At 39.1% G+C, this 14,207-nt stretch overlaps 1 long non-coding RNA gene across 1 annotated transcript in view; it reads left to right on the top strand.

Annotated features, from left to right (window-relative positions):
* The first annotated feature begins 802 nt into the window (after positions 1 to 802).
* Positions 803 to 14,207, top strand: part of LOC131276571 (uncharacterized) — a 99,287-nt gene continuing 85,882 nt past the window's right edge. Inside the window, exon 1 of the long non-coding RNA XR_011647768.1 lies at positions 803 to 897. This is a non-coding gene — a long non-coding RNA (uncharacterized lncRNA). The remainder of the gene's footprint in view (positions 898 to 14,207) is intronic.

The raw sequence follows: 14,207 nt of genomic DNA on the forward strand, positions 1-14,207 counted from the left end.
TGATCAATTTAAAGGATTTATAATCCAAAATCATTGTGCATGCTTGGTTGGAGGTCTGGCTCTCAGGTAATTGCTTGGGCCTGAGAGGTCACAAACTGCCAATTAAAATGGGAGGGTTTGTTTTTGTTTTCCTCCAGTGAGCAACAATGGGAAGGGGTCTAATCTTTCTGATAGGAAACTTGGTACCGGCCCTTTTTCTTGAGAATGCTATTCTGGGCCTGAAGATTTGTCCCTGCTGAGTTGACATCGAGATTTAAGGGAAGATGCCTAGTTTTATATGCCGCGGAAAGTTTTACTTCCCACTCGACTTAAACACACCATAGAGTGTTAGTGTCTTTGTGGACGTGAGCGAAGGGAAAAGGGCCTTGAGAGGTCTCTTTGCCAGCTGCGTTACCTCGGGGAAACCGCAGCCCCGGGAGTCACAAATCCCCTCCGGTGAAGCTTCTCCAAAGTGGAAGACATTTCCAGACTCGCCTTATCTCACGTCCCCGCAGGAGAGACGGCCTTCACTTACCCCTACCGAAAGGGGTGTCCGCGTCCCCCGCTTCCCGGGAAGGTTTCCAGCGAGCCGAGGAGCGGGCTGGGCCGCAAGCGCCGAAAACCGGCCCGATAGGAGTGCGGGGCTCCCGGGATGCCAAATGCCCAGAGTGAGCGGGTGCCCCGAGGACTGCGAATCCAGCCGTCGCTGGGGGTTCTTCCTGCTCCTCTCCAGCGTCTCGCTCGGTCTCCCCTCTCTGTCCCCTCCCTCCCTCTACTCTCTCTTCCCTTAGCTCCGACCTAGGGTGGGGAGTGACGCGACGTCACAGAGATGCGCCTGAACTCCACTGCTCGTGGCGGACTCGTTGGAAGCCGATTGGACTGAGCTGCGCCGGGAGCGAGCGGGGAGTGCCGGGGACGGTGAGCAGGGGATCAGGAGCGAAGTAAAGGCCGGGGGCAAAGAGTCGGAACTAGAGAAAGAGCCTGGGAGAGCGAAAGGAGGAGAGGGAGCTGGGCAGGGCGCTTACACTGGAGCGGTTTGCGCAGGAGGCGCAGGCCCCCCCACTGTGGGAAGGAGGGCAAGAGAAAGGATGGGATGGAGAAGACAAAAGCCCACTTATTAATTTTTAATAATAAAGCTTAATTTGGCTTGTTTACAAAATTCTTACCATTCTATACCACAAATTACATTTTATATACTTTTTCTAAAATCTGTATTTTAAATTAATTCCGCTATTATTTTTATCCATAACTTTTATACCTTAATCTATTTGGAATTTATGTTGTTTTGTTGTGTGAGATTGGAATCCTGAATTTTTTTCATTACAAATTACCATTTATTAAAAAGGCCATCATTTGACCCACTGCACCACACTGTCTGCTTTTTTAATAAATCAGATGGTTGCATAATTGTGGGTATGCTTTCAAACTCCTTAGCCTGTTATGCTAATTATTTCCTTTACCCTTGTGCCACTAACATACTCTTTAGTAAATAGATCCCATGAGAGTTCTTCACGCTTGGTGACTTAAGTCCTCCCATCGGTTCTTCTAATTTAGGTTGACTTTCACCCATTTTGATCCATTGTTTAGGAATGTCGAATTTGTTGTGAATTACTCACATTAATAAACCCTACAATCTTAAGAGGAATTGTATTTAATTTAATATATAGGAAAATTTGGAGTTAATGGAATTTTAACAATTATGTTCCATATGATGTGTGCCACCATTTATTAAGGTTTCTTTACTTCTTTCAATAATGCTGTGTAGTTGCCAATATAAGGGTTTTAAGCACATTTTATGAGTGTTATTTGATAGTTTAATTGGTGTTGTAAACTGTACCTTGTTTAAATTTTATCTTTTGTTTCTAGAATATGGAGATACAAATGATTTGTTTTTGACCTTCCAGCCAATTAGTAATGAGTTATTAAATCTAATAGATTATAGATTATTTTGAAATTTCTAAAAATGCAGTTATTTGGAAATAATGACTATTTTTGTCTTCCTTTTTATATGCCATTTAGTACTTAATTTCTTGTATAATTCACAACAGTACAAATTAAATAGCAGTGATGGTAGCAGTCATTCCTATATAGAATATCAGGGGGAAAGTTTTCAAAATCCCAACATTGCTTATAATGTTGGAAACAAGTTTTATTATAGGTATTCTTTGTGAGATTAAGGATGGTCTATTTCTAGGTTTTTAAAATGGTTTTTCATCGACTGGACTGAATTTTGTCAAGTGCTTTTCCACATCTATTGAGATAACAGGTTTTTTCTCTTTTATTTCTGTTAATGTAGTGAACTACATTAAATGCTTTTACAAAAGTGAAAGCACATCATATACATGATATACATGGATTGATTCTCCTTTTATGAAGTATTATCCATTTAATATTTCTCTTGTTTCCATTCATATTTTGTTGTAGATTTTGCTTCCATGTCCATTACAAAGATTATTTTCTTAGTTTCCATTCAGGGAGTTAGCTTCCTATTTCTATACAGAATTCTGTCCAACATTGATAGTGAATACTCATGAAGCTAGAGTTTTATAACTATAATCATGTTATAGACATCTAGCTTCATTCATTTGTAATTTATATATACTTTGGATTTTGAAATTTGTGATTTCTTTAACCTCCAGCAAATGTATACTTTTCATAAATCTTCCCTGTGATTTTGAAAAAGTGACAATTAGAACATTAGGTGCAGTGTTATATTTATGCCAATTAGATAAAATGTATTATGTATACCTTTCACATCTTCCATATACTCATGTAGTTTTTGTGTGTTCCAAAAGCTAAGACTAAAAGTAGGTTTAGGGTTTCTTGTTAATGTTGTATATTTCTTTTGTCTCCTTTTAGCTTTGACTTACTTTATGCTTTGTATATTTTGAAGCTTATGATGCTGGCTATGATTGTAAATGCCTATATAAAGTACATCCTGAAAGGGCCTAAAAGGATTGGCCTTCCAGCTGCAATAATATTCTTAGAGCCTAAATCTTGGTTTCTAAGGAACTTTACCCACAAAAATGATATGGGATTCTCTGGAGAATCAGCTGATTCAGGCCTGGAGTAGAAAAAATAAAAGACAAACTTGGAAATAAACTAGCACTGATATTTTATTCCATGAACTTTATCTTTTCAAACTCAGTAAGGTAGATTAAAAAAATCTGTAAATTTTTTTCAAAAAACATGTAATTTCATTTTTATATACAATAGAGAAACTATAGTGGTGCACAGGTAATTAAAAATAAAAAATATTGTTTACAATTTTAAAAATATAAACTTTTTAACTTTGAGGTTTCGATAAGATGGAATAAATTATAAACGCTTTTTAAAAAATCAACAGATCTATATCCTCATTTGCTCCCGGCGGCGGCTGAGGGGTGAGCGCGCGCCCGCCCGCCGCCCCTTCTCCAAGCCGCCCGGGGCTGCAGCGCCGCCTCCGGCTTTATTCCCAGGCAGGTTAGCTCGAACCGTCGGTGGGGAAGGGCCGCGCGGCGGGGCATGCAGCGTGGGGAGGGCGCCCGCAACCCTTCGCGTGCGCGGCGGGCGCCTCGCAGGAGGCGGTGAACCGGTAGGCGCGTGGTGGGGTAGGACGCGCGGCTGCGGCGACCGCCAGTCTTGCCCCCAGCGGAGCTCCTGCACCTCGCTCGGCGGCCGCTCCGCCCGGGCCGGGTTGAGGGTGCGAGGCAGGCGAGGGCGCAAGGATTTGGCGCCCCCCGCAGACTGGGGGAGCCTCAGGAGTGAGGGGCTGGGCTGGAACCCGCCCTCTGTCCCGATCCCACCGCGGTCGCAGCTGAGGGCGGATCGCGGCTCTGGGTTTGGGGCTTCCCCCGCCCCCACCTCCGGCCCAGCCCGCGCCTCTCCAGCCACCAGGGCGGGGCTGCCCTCCGCCCCCCAAAGGGACTGCTCAGCTTTGCTGGGCTCTGTTGGAACTAGTCCCCTTGACTCCCCGATTCTCTTATTTCCTGGGGTTTTATTTTGCCGGGAGGGCGGGGACGGAGGTGACATTCTTCCTCTTACCCTCCGGCCCCGTTTCCTCTCCAAGACGAGCTTGGGTGCCCCTCCTGGCAGGAAGCGGGGCGGGGTGCACCCGCGTGGCATTGTAGGCGGTCCAGATGCCCGGGTTTCTGGCGCCCGTGGGAGCGGCCTGCGCCCATGCCCCCGCGCCCTGGCCCTTAGCCCCGCTGCAGGCCTGCAGCTGCCCAGAGCACGCACTTGAGGCCTCACCCTCGGGCTGGGCCTGGGGTGGGGACTGCAGGGACTAATCCAGGGTGGCCTCACCCCTGCAGCCAAGTCTGTGCGCTGGCTGTGCCCCTGGGGTGACAGCCCTGGGGCAGGACAAAGAGCCTTCAGAATAGAAAACCAGGAGCTGATTAGCGCCAAGGGTCTTGAAAAAATAAATCAACATATCTGGTTGACCACAGCTTCGAAATACTTTTTTTAAAAACTGCAAAGGTACATCTTTACAGAAATATAATGCCACGTATACTTAACTTGATATGATGGTGTGCCATAAATATATTTAAACGCTGTGAGACAAATATCATAGATATATATATTAATTACTTCCATAATTATAAATTTATGTATGAATATATGCACAGGAAAATAGAAAAGACTAGGGAATTGTAATTTTGAGGATTGGGTTTATATTTTCATGATGACCACAATGATATTGTCCAGATATATCTACAGGGATGATTTGATAAAACAGTATAACCAATATTAATAAGCATATTAAAATATGTAATTAAATTAAGGAAAGCTAGATTTTCCTTACAATTAAACTGTTTTGACATTAAAGGAAAAATTTAAAAAGGGCAAAGTATAAAATCCAGAAGTAAGATACATGAAAGATAATTAACAATGTGAAATAAAATAATCACATTTCTCTTGTTATCAAATATTTTAATTCAAAAATTTATAGCAGTATGGAACATTTAAATTTGATAAAAATCTATTAAAATGATTATAATCATACTACTGATATGATCAATAATTTAGTCCTAATTTGCTATTTCCTCTGTTTGACCTTCTGCAGAGAAGAAAATAGAATACTTGGGAATATAATAATTAGTATTAAGATTGGCAGGCCTATTATGGTAGGGGCAGCGAATGAGGTAAATAGGTTTTCGTTCATTTTGTTTCTCAAGGGGCTAGGTGTTTTAGTTTTATCTATTGTTGTTGGGTGTGAGGGTGTAAACGAGCTATATTTAATAAATTTTAATTGTATTAGAATGAATAGTGATAGTAGTATTGATGTAATTGTGATAAATCATGTGGATGTGTCTAGTTGAGGCATTCATTGAGGAGAGATTTAATTACACTCTCAGTCTTTAACTTAAAAGTTTAATGCTATTATATCATCTCAAGGAATTTAAAGTATTGATGTTGATCAGTTTTCATAGTGTTTTAGGGGAACTAGTTCAAGTACAATACGCATGAAGCTATGGTTTGATACGCAGATTTCTGAACATTGACCATAATATAGTCCTGGTTGTGTAGCTATTAATGTGGCTTTGGTTTAGACGTCCTGGCTTGCGTCTGTTTTTAATCCTAGGGATGGTATGGCTAATGAGTGGAGTACGTCTTCAGATGAAATTAATATACGGATTGATAGTTCTATTGGTAAGACAAGTCGATTATCAACTTCTAGTAGCCGTAGTTCTCCTGGTTTAAGGTCAGATGTTGGAATTATATAGGAGTCAAAGTTTAAGTCTTCATAGTCTGTATATTCATAGCTTTAGTATCATTGGTGTCCTATGACTTTAATTGTTAATAGTGGGTTATTAATTTCATCTATTATATATAAGATTCATAATGAAGGTAGCATGATTAGGATTAGAATAATAGCAGGTAGGATGGTTCATACTGTTTCTACCTCCTGTGTGTCTATCGTGCTTGTGTGGGTTAGTTTCGTTGTTAATACTAGTGTAATAATGTATAGAACTAGGGAGCTAATTAGGAAAACAATTATGTGTGTGGTCGTGGAAATGTAGTAGTTCCTCTATAATTGGTGATGTTGCGTCTTGGAATCCTAATTGTAATGGGTAGGGCATAAAGGTATAAAGGATTTTAACCTATAATTTAACTTTGACAAAGTTATATAATTGTTTTATTAATACCTTATTGAGAGAGTCATAGAGGCTATGGGACTGGCTTGAAACTAGTTTTTGGGGGTTCGATTCCTTCCTTTCTTGATTACACTTCTACAAAGGCAGGTTCTTCGAATGTGTGATATGGTGGTGGACATCCGTGAAGTCATTCGATGTTAGTGGGTGTTAATTCTACTCTGTCTTCTTCTCATTTTGATGCAAATGCTTCTCAGATTGTGAAGATTATAAGTATTACTGCTGTTCGTGAAATGAATGATCCTATTGATGATACAGTGTTTCATATTGTGTATGCATCAGGATAATCTGAATAGCGTCGGGGTATTCCAGATAAGCCTAGGAAATGTTGGGGGAAGAATGTTAGGTTAACGCCAACAAATATGATGATAAAGTGAATTTTTGCTCATGTTAGGTTAAAAGTGTATCCTGAGAATAGTGAAAATCAGTGAACAAATCCTCCTAAAATGGCGAATACAGCTCTTATAGATAGGACGTAGTGGAAATGAGCTACTACTTAGTATATGTCATGTAGTACAATGTCTAGAGATGAACTGGCTAGTACAAGTCCTGTGAGACCCCCTACTGTGAATAGGAAAATGAATCCTAGTGCTCAAAGTATTGCTGGTGATCATTTGATATTATCACCATGTAGGGTAGCTAGTCAGCTAAATACTTTTACTCCTGTTGGGATAGCAATGATTATTGTGGCTGATGTAAAATGGGCTCGTGTATCAACATCTATTACTACTGTAAACATGTGGTGAGCTTATACGATGAATCCTAGAAAACCAATTGATATTATGGCTCATACTATGCCCATATAACCGAATGGTTCTTTTTTTCCTGAGTAATAAGTGACAATATGGGAGATTATACCAAACCCTGGTAAGATTAGAATGTATACTTCTGGGTGTCCGAAAAATCAAAATAGGTTTTGATATAAGATTGGGTCTCCTCCGCCTGCTGGGTCAAAGAATGTAGTATTAAGGTTTCGGTCTGTTAAGAGTATAGTAATGCCAGCAGCTAGGACTGGGAGAGATAGTAAAAGGAGAACTGCTGTCACTAGTACTGGTCAGACAAATAATGGTGTTTGATATTGTGTTATGGCAGGAGGTTTTATATTAATAATAGTGGTAATGAAATTAATAGCCCCTAGGATAGATGATACTCCTGCAAGATGAAGGGAGAAAATTGTAAGGTCTACGGATGCACCTGCGTGGGCTAAGTTTCCTGCTAATGGAGGGTGGACTGTTCAGCCTGTTCCCGCTCCAGCTTCTACTATGGAGGAGGCTAATAGAAGTAGAAATGAAGGAGGTAGTAGTCAGAAGCTTATATTATTTATTCGTGGGAAGGCTATGTCGGCTGCACCGATTATTAGTGGGACTAATCAGTTTCCGAAGCCTCCAATCATAATTGGTATAACTATAAAGAAGATTATGACAAACGCATGAGCAGTAACGATTACATTGTAGATTTGGTCATCTCCTAGTAATGTGCCTGGTTGTCCTAGTTCGGCACGAATTAATAGGCTTAAGGTGGTACCAACTATTCCGGCTCAAGCACCAAATAGTAAGTAAAGGGTTCCGATATCTTTGTGGTTGGTTGAAAATAGTCAACGGGTGATGAACATAGGTAAAATGGCTGAGTAAGCATTAGACTGTAAATCTAAAGACAAAGGTGAAGTCCTTTTTTTGCCAGTAAATAAGCCTTGAAAAATATTTGAATTGCAAGTTCAGAGAAGCAGCTTCAAACTCTGCCCGGGCTTTATTCTCCCGCCTTTTTTCTCCTTTTTAAGGGCGGGAGAAGTAGATCGAAGCCAGGGGATTATGGTATTTCGCTGTTAACTAAAATTTCGTGAGGTTGCAGCCCACCAATCTAGGGAGGATTTAGCTTAATTAAAGTGTCTGACTTGCGTTCAGGAGATGTGGGATTAAATCTTGCAATCTTTAGGTCAGGATTAAGTAGTTTATACTTGCTGAGGGCTTTGAAGGCTCTTGGCCTTGCTTAACCTAAATCCCTAATTTAAAATTAATATTATTGGTGTTAGGGGAATTAGTATTGTGGAAAGTGTGATTAATGTTGGTGATAGGGAGATGAATTTTTGTGATTTGTGTTTTCATTTTATTTTGGTATTGTTAGTGGTATTTTGGTATTGTTAGTGGTTGGAAATAGGGTGAGTGATGTTGAGTAAATTAGTCGTATATAGAAGTAGAGGTTTAGTAATGCTAGAATAGCTATTATTGTTGGTAATAGGAGTATATTGTTTTTTGTTATTTCTTGAATAATTATTCATTTTGGTGTAAAGCCTGGTAATGGGCGTAGGCCCCAAGTGATAGTACGGTTGTTAGGAGTATTGTTGTTAAGATTGGTGTGTTGTTTCACATGAGTGATAAAGGTAGTGTGGTTGTTGATGCTGTGTTTATAAAGAGAATAAATATTGTGATTGTTATTATTAGGTAAATTACTAGATTTAATACTATTAGTGAGGTGTTGTATATGATGATAGCTGTTATTCATCCTATATGTGCGATGGATGAGTAGGCTATGATTTTTCATAGTTGTGTTTGGTTTAGTCCTCCTCATCCTCCAATCATTATAGAGAGAATGGCTAGGGTTAATATTAGGTTTAGGTTTAAGGATGAATGGATTTGATAGAGGATTACTATTGGGGCTAGTTTTTGTCATGTGAGGAGAATTATCCCTGATATTAGTTGGGTGCCTTGTGCTACTTCTGGCACTCAGAAATGAAGTGGAGCTAGTCCTAGTTTTATGGCTAGTGCAATGGTTATTATATATGATGTGGTAGGGTTAAGTGATTTTATGATTGTTCATTGTCCGGAGTAATATAAGTTGATAATTACGGCTATTATTAGGAGTATAGATGCTGTTGCTTATGTTATAAAATATTTGGTAGCAGCTTCTGTTGACCGTGGGTATGATTTGATTATGATAATAGGAATTATTGAGAATATAATTATTTCTAAGCCTATTCAAATTAATAATCAATGGGAGCTGATTATGGTGATGATTGTTCCTGAATTTAGGGTGGATATAATAATAATGAAAATTATAGGATTTATTAGTATGGGAAGGTTATGATCCTACATTTTCGGGGTATGGGCCTGATAGCTTTATTAGCTGACCTTACTTAGAGTGTGGTATAATATGGTAGCACGGAGATTTTTGAATTCTCAGGTGAAGGTTCAATTCCTGCGACTCTAGGAATAAGAGGGTTTGAACCTCTATGTTTTACTCTGTCAAAGTAATTCTTTTGTCAGACATATTCCTGTATGTGTGGTGGTACTCCTGCAAATGTTGCTCGAGCTGATACGTGAAATATACATAGTGCTAGTGTTAGTGGGAGGAAGCTTTTTCATAGTAAGTGTATTGATCATAGCGGAAGTGTGGGTAGGATGCTCGTACTACTAAGAATGTTATGGTGAGGATAAGGGTTTTTGTAATTAAAATTAGGGTATGTAGTTCTGGAAATAGTGGATTATGTAGGGCACCAAAAAAAATAGGATAGTTGTTAGTGCGTTTATCATAATAATGTTGGCTTATTCAGCTAGGAAGAATAGGGCAAATGATCCTGCTGCGTATTCAGTGTTGAACCCAGATACTAGTTCTGATTCTCCTTCTGTAAGGTCAAAGGGGGCTTGGTTGGTTTCTGCTAGTGTTGAGATAAATCATATTGTTGCTAGTGGTCAGAGGGGGAAGATTAATCATATGTCTTCCTGTGTTGTTTTAAGGCAGATAAAGTGAATGAGCCGTTTGTTATTATGATTGATAGTAGGATGATGGCAAGGGTTACTTCATATGAGATTGTTTGTGCTACTGCTCGCAGGGCTCCAGTTAGGGCATATTTAGAGTTTGATGCTCATCCTGATCATAGGATCGAATAGACTGCTAGGCTTGATATAGCTAGTACTATAGTATAGTATAGTATAGTGCTAGGATGATATAGCTAGTACTCCTAAATTTAAATTAACTAGTGGGTGTGGTATGGGGATAGGAATTCAAAGTGATAGTGCGAGGGTTAGTGCTAGTCTGAGGGCTAAAGTAAATAAAAGTTTTGATGATGTGGATGGTCTTAATGGTTCTTTAATGAAGTTTAATGGCGTCTGCTATTGGTTGTAGTTGTCCATATGGTCTTACGATGTTTGGGCCTTTGCGTAATTACATATAGCCTAGGATTTTTCATTCTAGTAGTGTTAGAAAAGCTACTGCTAGGAGAATTGGAATAATTAAACATAGGATGTTAATTATATACATGATGTTAAGAAGAGGATTTTAACCTCTGGGTATAAAGGTTTAAGTCTTATGCAATTACCTGTCTCTGCCATCTTAACTGGGTCCTGGTTTAGGACTATGTTTGTGTAATATTTTAGATTAAGATTATTTCATCTATTTTGGTTTAAGGTGCGTTTTGTAAAGTTGGCCTTATTTCTCTTGTCCTTTCGTACTGGGAGAAATTGATTATAGATAGAAACAGACCTGGATTGCTCCAGTCTGAACTCAGATCACGTAGGACTTTAATCGTTGAACAAACGAACCCTTAATAGCGGCTGCACCATTTGGATGTCCTGATCCAACATCGAGGTTGTAAACCCTATTGTTGATATGGGCTCTGAAATAGGATTGCGCTGTTATCCCTGGGGTAACTGGTTTCGTTGGTCAATTTTTGGATCACTTAGTTTCATTGTGGGCCTCGACTGGTAGGTCTTGGCACTGTCGTTTGGAGGTTTTGTTGTGCTCCGAGGTCACCCCAACCAAAATTAGTAGTTCATATCATTTTGTTTTGTACCTATTGGCTAATATGTTAGTGTTGTTGATCTAGTTAATTTAAGTTCCACAGGGTCTTCTTGTCTTATAGGGTTATTCCTGCCTCTTCATGGGAAGGTCGATTTTACTGATAGGGAATAGGAGACAGTAGGATCCTTGTTTAGCCATTCATACAGGTCCTTAATTAGAGAACAAGTGATTAAGCTACCTTTGCACGGTCAGGGTACTGTGGCCATTAAACGTGTGTCACTGGGCAGGCAGTGCCTCTAATAATTGTAGTGCTAGAGGTGATGTTTTTGGTAAACAGGCAGGATTCGTGTTTGCTGAGTTTCTTCTATTACTTTAAATCTTTCCGTTATTATGCATGCCGTGTTGGATTAACACGGTGTGTGGCATATTATTATTTAGTGGTGTTTTAGTGCCTGTTTGTTGACTATCAGTGGGCTATCGGGTCTGATATACTCTAATGCATGGAGAAAATAGTCTCGTTACTTATATTAACATTATGTCTTCTATTGTTATAGATTGGTCCAGTGTTAAGTTGGGAGATGGCAATGGTTTTTGGTATTTGTAGTTGTTTTATTGTTGAGCTTTAACGCTTTCTTTATTGGTGGCTGCTTTTAGGCCAACTATGGAAATATTATAATGGCTTACTCTCCTGTGCAGGTTTAATGCCTGTTTCAATAGAGCTGTACCTCTATTGAGTATATTTAAAACTTATATTGAGATTGAAGTGTGGCTCTTGAGATAAGTTTTAAGTTGAAGTAAGATTCTGTTCTGGACAACCAGCTATCACCAGGCTCGGTAGGTCTTTCACCTCTACTTACAGATCTTCTCACTATCTTGTGACATAGACAAGTTAGTATTAATTACTGTCTATAAGTAGCTTGTCTGGTTTCGGGATATTTGACTAAAGTTTTCTTTGCCAAAATTGTTCTAGTTAGTTCATTATGCAAAAGGTAAAAGTATTAGTCTTTGCTGTTTTTACTATTAGGTGATCTTTCATCTTTCCCTTACAGTACTTTTTCTATAGCGCCTAAGTAAAATTTCTATCTCCTATACTTTTAGTACTTATCGGTGAATGTTTTAATTAATTATTGTGTGGTAGTAGTGTTGTAGTAGGTTTAGGGCTAGGTCTAGTTCAAAGTGGTCAGTCTGTCTGAAGTCTTCTGGGTGTAAGCCGGATGCTTTGGTTGTAAGCTACACTTTGGTTATCCAAACACACTTTCCAGTATGTTCACCTTGTTACGACTTGTCTCTTCTCATATGGTTGCTGCTTAGCTAATATGTTTTGGTTTTGGGGCGTTTCTAATTGAAGAGGGTGACGGGTGGTGTGTGCGTGCTTTATGGCCTAGTTCAGCTAAGCTCTCTATTTTTAGCTTACTACTAAATCCACCTTAGTCTTAAATTGTTTCATTAAGTTTTTCGTGGGTGTTCTTTCTTAGAAAATGTAGCCCATTACCTCCCATCCCATGAGCTACACCTTGACCTAACGTTTTTATGTACATTATTGTGCTCACTGTAGTGCCTTATTAGGGTCTGCTGAAGGTGGTATATGGGCTGTATTAGCAAGGGATGGTCAGGTGTACCAGGGTTTATCGATTACAGAACAGGCTCTAGAAGGATGTAAAGCACTGCCAAGTCCTTTGAGCTTTAAGCTGTTGCTAGTAGTGCTCTGGCAAACAATTTTGTTTGTAAATTGTTTTGGTTTAGGGCTAGGCATAGTGGGGTATCTAATCCCAGTTTGGGTACTAGCTATCGTGTAGTCAGATTAATTAAAGTCACTTTCCTTGGGGTGTTTATTTTTTACTGAGGCTTTTTACAGTGTAGTAAAGATTTAATTTTATTGTTTGGGTATCTTAAACACGCTTTACGCCGAGTAACTATTAATTTGGGTTAATCGTATGACCGCGGTTGCTGGCACGAAATTTACCAACCCTTGATAATAACACAATTTAGTCAAGCCTTTGCTTATTGCTTAATTTTTATCACTGCTGTATCCCGTGGGGGTGTGGATGAGCAAAGCATTGTGAGCTACTATAGGGATTGATGTGCACTTGATGCTTGCTCCTTTTGATCTATGAGAGTTAGAGGGCATTCTCACTGGTGTGCTGATACTTGCATGTGTAATTTTGTTACAAATTAATAGCAAGGCTAGGACCAGACCTATTTGTCTGAGGAGTCATTAAGACTTGTTTAGGCATTTTCAGTGCCTCGCTTTAATTTTAAGCTACGTTGACTGTTAAATTTAATTCTAATTTTTCAGTGAAAATTTTGAAAAAAAATTACAGTAAAATTTAATTGTATAAATTTAATTCTAATTTTTCAGTGAAAATTTTGAAAAAAATTACAGTAAAATTTAATTGTATAAATTTAATTCTAATTTTTCAGTGAAAATTTTGAAAAAAAATTACGATAAAATTTAATTGTATAAATTTAATTCTAATTTTTCAGTGAAATTTTTGAAAAAAATTATGTATTTGGGTGAAATATATATATATATATATATATTTGAAGGATTACTTGCTAAGCCGTATAGTTTTTGGTGTTATTGTTTTGCTTTTGGGGTTTGACAAGGCTAAAAGTGACACTTGAATTCTGGCTTTTTGCAAGGGGGGGTAGGGGGGGTTTGGCAAGAGAAAATAGTATATAATAAAATTGTATATGCGTATGCGTGTGCGCGAAAGGCATAAACATTTTTATGCCCCGTAACCATTGACTGAATAACACCATATAATTACTCTGCGGGTAAATAACATGCAATTAAAGTCCAGCTACAATTTAATTGACTGCGTCGAGGCCAGCGTAGGCCATAGCTGAGTCGGTGCAATTCCCCACCCCCCACCCCCAAGTAAAAATACCAAATGTATGATATTTAAGGGGATGCAAGGTGACGGTTAAATATGGCATAAGTCCATCGAGATGTCTTATTTGAGGGGAACGAGTGGACGGTTTTAGGTGAGATGGCCCTGAAGAAAGTACCAGATGCCAGATATAGCTTCATTGTAGAAACCCCCACAGTTGATGGGCCCAGAGGGAGCAGAGGGATACCTGCCTGGCGGGTTGCTGGTTTCTCAGGAGTTGTTGAGTTAGAATTTTGGTTGGAGATGATCAGTGTACGATTACACTTGGTATTCGTTATGTCTGTTCTGTAGGTGTAGTGTGGTTGTGATCTGCATGGGGTAGATAGATGGATGTGTGATTATACATAGTATGTGCTGTGTAAGATTAATAATAGTATATAATGATATGTATGGGGTAGATGTTTGTGTGATTATATATAGTATGTGCTATGTAAGATTAATAATGGTTAGTATATAATGATATGTA

The sequence above is a fragment of the Dasypus novemcinctus genome, chromosome 29 (assembly GCF_030445035.2).
Source record: "Dasypus novemcinctus isolate mDasNov1 chromosome 29, mDasNov1.1.hap2, whole genome shotgun sequence".
Lineage (NCBI taxonomy): Eukaryota > Metazoa > Chordata > Mammalia > Cingulata > Dasypodidae > Dasypus > Dasypus novemcinctus.